Source organism: Meriones unguiculatus (genome assembly GCF_030254825.1).
Source record: "Meriones unguiculatus strain TT.TT164.6M chromosome 13 unlocalized genomic scaffold, Bangor_MerUng_6.1 Chr13_unordered_Scaffold_40, whole genome shotgun sequence".
NCBI classification, from domain to species: Eukaryota; Metazoa; Chordata; class Mammalia; order Rodentia; family Muridae; genus Meriones; species Meriones unguiculatus.
In genome coordinates, this window is record NW_026843649.1 from 3,420,079 (window position 1) to 3,428,420 (window position 8,342).

An 8,342-nucleotide genomic window follows, 5' to 3' on the forward strand; every position below is an offset into this window, starting at 1 on the left:
CTCAGTATAGGGAAGCACCCACCTAGTGAGGCCCCAGGTTCAATTCTCAGTCCTGGGTGTTGGGGAGTATTAGGAGGCTTTGTTTCACCTTATTTTCTTTTCTTTCTTCTTTTCCTCCCTTCTTCCCTTCTTTTTTCCCTGTACTAGGGACTGTGCCTAGAAAACACACATTTCCTCTCTTTTTTTCCTCCTTCTCTTGCTCCCTCTCTTTCCTACCCCCTCTTCTTACCTCCCTACCAGACTGAGCTATATGACCAACCATGTTTTTTTCTATAGCCAAAGACTGTTATAATGGCTAACTCGAACTGTCAGGTTGACTCACCTGAGAGAAAGGAACTTTAAATAAAAATTGGCTTCCATCAGATTGCCATGGGGGCAATCGCTAATTGATGTAGGAGGGTCCAGTCCATTGTGGAAGTACCTTCCTGCAGGTAGATGGTACCATTCCTGCAGGTGGGCCTGGGTTGTATAAAAAAGGTAACTGAGCAAACCAATGAGTGTTGTTCCTTCATGGTTTCTGCCTCAGTCCCTGCTTTGAGTTTTTGTCCTGTCTTCCCTCAATGGATTATAAACCAGATAAACCCTTTCCAAAGTTGCTTTGATCAGTGTTTATCATAGCAACAGAGAAACAAACCAGGACAACTGTTAAACCATAGAAAAACAGTGAATAAAGTTCCATAAATAAAGCAGGTTTTAGTTTCATAAGGTGTACATTCTACCTTAGGAAAGGAAAGCACAGGACTTAATCTAATATTCAGTATTTCCAAAAAATAGAATAATTTTTCTTTGTATTCTGTAAGTAAAATTAGAAGAAATAGGTATCATGCCCACCAGAATTAGCTTTCAGGAAGCTGTAAACACTGTTTTAGTGTTGAAGTCTAGGGAATCGCTGCTAAAGACTTTCAAAGCCTTGTCATTCCTTTTCAGCTACAAGTACTAATCAGGTAACACCTTGGGAAATGTGGCTTTACTGGAAAACAGGTCAATGCCTTTGATTCCAGACTGGTGGCCTAGTCTCCTTTCTTTCTCTCTTAGGAAGTTGTAAGACCTGTTCACTGTTTACTTGTGGTAATGAGCTTTGAAGCTACTGAAGACATTGTTAAAGGACTCAAAGACATTGTATGAGTAGTTAATAATGCTTGATAAGTAAGCCTCAACTGGGGCCTTTCTGTCCTTCTAAGGAGTCAATATTACGCACTCTGGTTTTTCTAGGATTCTTGCCTTATTGTTCTTTTATTTTCACATGGACTTTTAACCGTTTAAAAGAATTAGGAATTCATAATTTTTGGAGATGAATATAAATTTCACGATGCTTTTTTTACATTACTGTTTATTATCATTTATTCAAATTGTACTGTGGCTGTGTTCCCCTCCCTCATATCTGTCTGTTCATACCCTCCTTCCCTCTTCTGCTCCTAGGCCCCTCCCCTAGTCTACTTATAGGCAAGGTCCTATTCCCCTTCTATTTGACCCTAGCCTATCACAATGTTTTATACGAGTATTCCTCCTATTGTTGCACACATATTATTACACTTATCTATCTTTCTCTCTAACATCTATCATCTGTTTATCATATATATCACATATCTATTACACACGTACATACACACACATAAATTTGTGAAAATGTTATTTCTTCCAAAAACATGTGTTTCAAAAATTGATCCAAAAGAGTGATTTAAAGTCAAATGTTTGAAGGAAATGAAATGCATGTGTCACTTTGTCAGTTATAGCCTGAGCTTTGGGATGTTGACATCACAGGGGTTTCTCCTCCTGACTACTACAGAATATTACACTTCAGTGGTTTGTATACAGACTGATTGTATACAGACTGATGTAACATAATTTTTTGTTAGCACCAGCAAAGAAAATGATAATTTCATGATCAATGAGAGTTTCTCTCTTCCAGGCTTCACTGTGAAGGTATTTTAAAATGACTATTATTATTCTCTTGATAGACTAGTGGTTTCAGGAAGTGTTCGGTCTTGATTTCTCTAGAACATGTGAACTAATTCTTAACAGTTGCTTCATGACAACTACTCCTGTTAGAAAAAATCAATACCAATACCTCCAAAAAACGAAGTTTTCAGGTCAGAGAGGTATGCTCTGAGCTATACAAGAGAATGATATCTATGTATCTTCAAAACCTAAGTTTCTTCAAAAGCCTAAATTATGAGAGATTATTTTCTGTTTCATCTAGTTGTTTTACCCACTATGCCAACAAAGATTTGTTGGAAACTGGTCAGATTTCAGTCCAAAGTCCAACAACATTCTGGTTTTAAACATTTATTTGTCAGTATTTTAACACTGATTCAACTAGAAAGAAATGACTTTACAGACATACACATTTAATTTCAAGTTCATCATAAAACCTAGTTGACAATATTTTATAAAATACCTTTATATTATTGACTCTCTTTGACTCTTCTATTCACAGGTATCTTTAATCCTCCCCAAGTGAAAACTGTGGCTTTTCGATACATATTCCTTGAATGGTGTAACATGATTTAAGCATAGTAATATTCACTTAATAAAATATGTACTTTAAATATTCAAACTTTTTAAGCAGGGACAGAAAAGAGACCAGCAAAATAGCAAGCACTCCATTATTACAGGGAATGTTTTTGTTATGGGCTAGAGAGGGAAAATGTTCAGAGGCACCTGGAAGAGTTCAGAGCAGAGAGTAAAAGATGCAGATTTGATATGACCAAGACTGCCTAGAAGAGAATAGAGACTAGTATGAGAAAAATAGAAATAGCTTACACAGAGACAAACTGTGCTTTCATAAATGCATAGGCTGAACTTAGGTCCCTCTACACATATGTAGCAGATGTGCAGGTTACTCAACATGTGGGTCCCCTAAAAATTGGACTGAGAGCTTTCTTTGACTCCGTTGCTTGCCCTTACTTTTGTTTCCCTTAGCGGTGCTGTCTTGCCTGTCCTTAGTGAGATAGGATGCTCTTAGTCCTGCCTGATGTGATGTGTCAGGGTGGGTTGGTACATTTAGGGTGTCTCTCTGAAGAGAAATAAAGAATGGGAGAGGGGAGAATGATTGTGGGACTGTGAGGAGAGAAGGGAGGGGCCTATGATGAAGATATAAAATTGATAAATTAATTAGTGGAAAAAAGATGGGGTATTTCTAGAATATTTAGGAGATTCAGATAGTGCAAAGAGAGATGAGGATGTTTGGGAAGGGACAGGAATCTAGATGTGCATTTTGAGATGTGTAACAAGTACATTTACTTCCACTTCAGGTAACCTGGAGGCCACCATGGGTGTTCATATCCAATAGGAGCCACAGGTCAATAGAGATCCTCAGGTCCCTTTTGTTGGAGCAAGGAAAATGGTTACTTTGATGGACAAGAAGTATTTCACAAATTTTTGCTGAATGTTGTTTTTTTTTGTATGTTTGCTTTTTGTGGCTTATTTGGTTCTAATCGCCAGAATTCCTTTGATAATGCATGTTGAGCAGGTCTAGGACTAGCATTTTTGCATTTTTGTATTCCCTGGGACCTAACTAGTTTCAACTATTAGGAAGGCCTGATTACCTTCATCACACGTATTCATGTCCTTTTAAATAGTAATGGGTTTACTTATGACATACCATTACATAGATTTCCTTCTGATGTGTTTTTGTTTCTAATATTCAAATGTCATTTTTTAAAATAATTTTTATTATTTATATTAATTACATGTTGTTTACTTTGTATCCCAGCTGTAGTCCCCTCCCTCATTCCTTCCCAATCCTACCCTCCCTCCTTCATCTCCTCTTTGCCCCTCTCTAAGTCCACTGATTGGGGAGGTCTTTCTCCCCTTCCCTCTGACCCTATCTTATCAGGTCTCACCAGGAATGGCTGCAAGTCCTCCTCTGTGGCCTAACAAAGCTGCTCCTTCCTTGGGGGTTTGGGGGAGGAGGTCAAAGAGTCTGCCACTGAGTTCATGTCAGAGACAGTCCCTGTTCCCCTTACTAGGGTACCCACTTGGATGCTGAGTTGCCATGATCTATGTCTGAGCAGGGATTCTAGGTTATATCCATGCATGGTCCTTGTTTGGAGAATCAAGATTCAGAAAAGACCCCTGTGCCCAGATATATTTGGTCCTTGTGGCACTCCCATCCTCTCCAGATCTTACTAACCCCCCCCTTCTTTCATATGATTCCCTACAATCTGCCCAAAGTTTGGTTATGGCCCCGATGTCCCTCAAAGGATGAATGGAAACAGAAACTGTGGTACATTTACACAATGAAATACTACTCAGCAACTAAAAACAAGGCAATCATGAAATTTGCAGGCAAATGGTGGAATTTAGAAAAGATCATCCTGAGTGAGGTATCCCAGCAGCAGAAAGAGACACACAGTATATACTCACTTATAAGTGGGTACTAGACCTATAAGATAGGATAAATATACTAAAATCTGTATACCTAAAAAGAAGAGGTTCTGGAGTAAGATGATCAGTCTTCACTTAGCAAGACAAATGGGATGGACATTGAAAGTAGGAGAAAACAAGAAGCAGGACCTGAACCTACCAGAGAGGGCCTTGGAAAGACTCTACCTAGCAGTGTATCAAAGCAGATGCTGGGACTCATAACCAAATGTCATAATTTTAATATCACTATTATTCAGTAGAATATCTTAATGAGAAACTTTACAGTCTGGTGGAATTTTGTTATCGTAATTAGAACTGTATAATGACATGTATTAATAAAATTAAATACTTTCCAAGAGCTAAAAATATTTAATGTTACCAAAATACAATCATTTTAAAAACAGGCATTCTAATTTTGAATAATTTGTCCATGATTATTATATGTCCATTGTATACTACATATTTTATTATGAAATTGACAGAATATCTCTTCAGTCAAAATTCTTTGTATCTCTAGGATTAATATATAAAATTTATTATATATTAATAAGCATGTGTAGTCCTCTCTAATCTTCAAATCTTTCTGACTTCTCTGTGCATGAAACTTTCTGACTATATCTCAGTACAGTGCAATCATCTTTAAAATCTGCTGTGAATTTTGCATGTGTTATACTCTAAGGTTCACAGTCTTAATGATTTTAAATGCTGCCTGTTTTCACATGGACCTTTAACAGTTTAAAAGAATTAGGAATTCATAATCTTTGAAGATGAATATAAATTTCACAATGCTTTTTTTACATTACTCTTTATTATTATCATTTATTACAATTTATTCAAATTGAACTGTGGTTGTGCCCCCCTCCCTCATGTCCATCTGCTCACATCCTCCTTCCCTCTTCTGTGCCTTAGCCCCTCCCCTTTTCCACTGATAGGCAAGGTCCTACTCCCCTTCTATTTGACCCTAGCCTATCACCATGTTTTAAGCAAGTATCCTTCCTACTGTTGCACATGTATTATTTCAGTTATCTAGCCATCTATCTCACATCTATCATCTATAATCTTTGTCATATATCTATTACACACACATATTATTGTGAAAATCTGTTATTTCTTCCAAAGAAACGTGGTTCAAAAATTGTTCAAAAACAATGTTTTAAATCAAAAGTAATCCAGTCAAAAATGAGGATAGAGCTAAACATAGAATTTTCTGTAGAGGAATATCTCAGAGAAACACTTAAAAATGCCCAATGCCCTTAGTTATCAGAGAGATGCAAATCAAAATGACCCTGAGATTTCACCTTACACCCATCAGAATGGCTAACATCAAAAGCTCAAAAGACTATTCAGGCTTGTGGTCACCCTCAACTACAGACCGAGATTAAGGGCATATGAGACCACACCTCAAGAAAGAGAAACAAAAAGAGTGTACTAGTGTGCAGTGATGAACAGAGAAAGTAGCAGAAGATTTGATGGACTTGACAGTAGGGTTAGCAGGAGCTACAGCAGGTCGATGGGTGCAGGAGCTGCAGCACGTCCATGGGCACAGCACCTTGGCAGGCAAAGTGGTCTTAGGCACAGCAGTAGTCTCCAGTGCAGGGTGAGCTCATGCTGTGTCCACCCGTCCATCTCTCTCTGTCTGTCATTCTCAGTTTTTAAGTAGATTTCTTTTATGTATCTGTGTGCATGTGGGTATACATGCCTGGCAAAGGCCAGAAGAGGGTAAGAGATGCCCAAGAGCTAGAGGTTGTTGTGATCCACGTGATACAGGTTCTGAGATCCTAACTCAGTCTCTGCAAGAGCAGCATTTGTCTTAACTACCGAGCCATCTCTTCAGTACAGTTCTCTGGGTTTTGATGAGACAAGAAGTTGGAAACATGAAGCCCAGGTTTGTCTGGAACTCATCTTCCTCCCTCAGCTTCTTGTCCTCCAATTACAAGTCTGCACCTTTATGCCTGCCAGTCTTTTTCTTGAATGGTTTCAGGTACACATTTTGTGTTCCAGGCCACAGACTGCAGATAACAGTGAGACTGACTTTAGCTCTGTGTCCCTGAGAGCGTACAGACAGAATGTTTCCTCTGTTGTTAGAGCGAGGCTAGGGTAGAACTGCCACCCTGCTAGGGCTTTAAGAATCATGCTGGGAATGTTTTGTCTAGTGTTGATCCGTGGATCCCAGGTTTCTGTAGATCTGAGGTTGGAGCTCTGTGCCTCAGTACCCAAGCGATGATCAGCAGCAGGTAAGTGCAGCAGTCATGCATGCAGCAGGACGCTAGATCCTGGAGCCTGTGGAAACCCAGAAAATTTTCCTGAACTGCTGTTCCGAGTTTGGAACTGATGTTTCCCCCACCCTATGGTTACCTCCCAACAGGGTGACCCAGTCTGTCCTGTTTTCGGGTCCACAGTTCAGTCTAGGATGTTGAGTAGAACACACAGGAGCAGGTAAGTGGCTCTATGCTGCTGACTGGGCATCTGAAGGAACCCAAAAACTTTTCATGAGAACTTGTTGGGGGAGTGTGGGGGAATTCCACTGGATGCCCTGAGGTTGGACTTGATGTTTCTTTCACCATGGGGTTTCCTCCCAACAGGAAACCTGGTCCCTGGTGCTTTGGTGCCCACAGTTCTGTGTGGGATAGTGATTTGGGCATATAAGCAGTTCTCTGGCCTGAGCACATTCTAGAGCCCAGACCTTTTTCAGGGATTTTCTGGGTGACCTGAGGTTAGTCTTGATTGCTTCCTACTCCATGGGGTTTTCTCTAGCCTGGAAATCCCAATCTCTGGTGTTATGGGGCCCACAGTACAGTCTGGGATGGTGACCAGAGCACACAGTCATGTGGCTCTTGGCTGGTGACCTATTGCCTGCAGGGACCCAGGAACTCTTCCATGGTTTATCTGGGTGGCCTGAGAAAAGAAGCGATTACTTCCCACTCCATGGGGTTTGTTCTTAACTTGGAAACACAATTGCTGTTGTTTTAGGGCTCAAAGTTTGGTCTGTTGATTGCTGTGTAGTCACTGCTCTACTGCTCTGCAGAAACTGTCCTCTTGGTACCACCATCTTTGATTCTCCTTTCTTTTATTAAACATTTTTTAAATTTTTTTCTTTTTTAATAATTATAGTTTATTCACTCTGTATCCCAGCTGTAGCCCCTCCACCATCCCCTCTCAAACTCACCCTCCCTCCCTCTTCTTCTCCTATGTCTCTCCCCCAGTCCAGTGATAGGGGAGGACTTCCTCCCCTTCCATCTGACTATAGTCGATCAGGTCTCATCAGGACTGGCTTCTTTGTCTTTCTCTGTGGACTGGAAAGATAGTTCCCCACTCAGGTGGAGCTGATCCAAGAACTAGCCTATGAGTTCAAGTCAGAGATGGTCCCTAGTACTATTATTGGGAACCCTCTTGTATACAGAGATGCATTGGACTATTTCTGTGTAGGGGTTCTAATTTATCTCCATGCATGGTCCTTGTTTAGCATATCAGTCTCAAAAAGACTCTTGTGCCCAGACCTTTTGATTCTGTTGTTCTCCTTGTGGAGCTCCTGTTCCATCCAGATATTTCTATTTCCCCCTTCTTTCATAACATTTCCTGCACTCTGCAAAATGTTTAGCTCTGAATCTCAGCATATGTTTTGATACCCTGCTGGGTAGAGTCTTTAAGAGGACCTCTGTGATAGGCTCCTGTTATTTCTCAGACAATTAGGAATAGTGATACCTCAAGATCCAGCTATACCACGCCTAGGCATATATCCAAAAAATGCTCAAGTATACAACTAGGATATTTGCTCAACCATGTTCATGGCAGCTTTACTTGTAATAGCCAGAAGCTGGAAACAAGCCTCAGTTGAGGAATGGATAAAGAAATTGCGGTACATTTACACAATGGAATACTACTCAGCAATTAAAAACAAAGAAATCATGAAATTTGCTGGCAAATGGTGAGATCTAAAAATGATCATCCTGAGTAAGGTATCTCAGAAGCAGAAA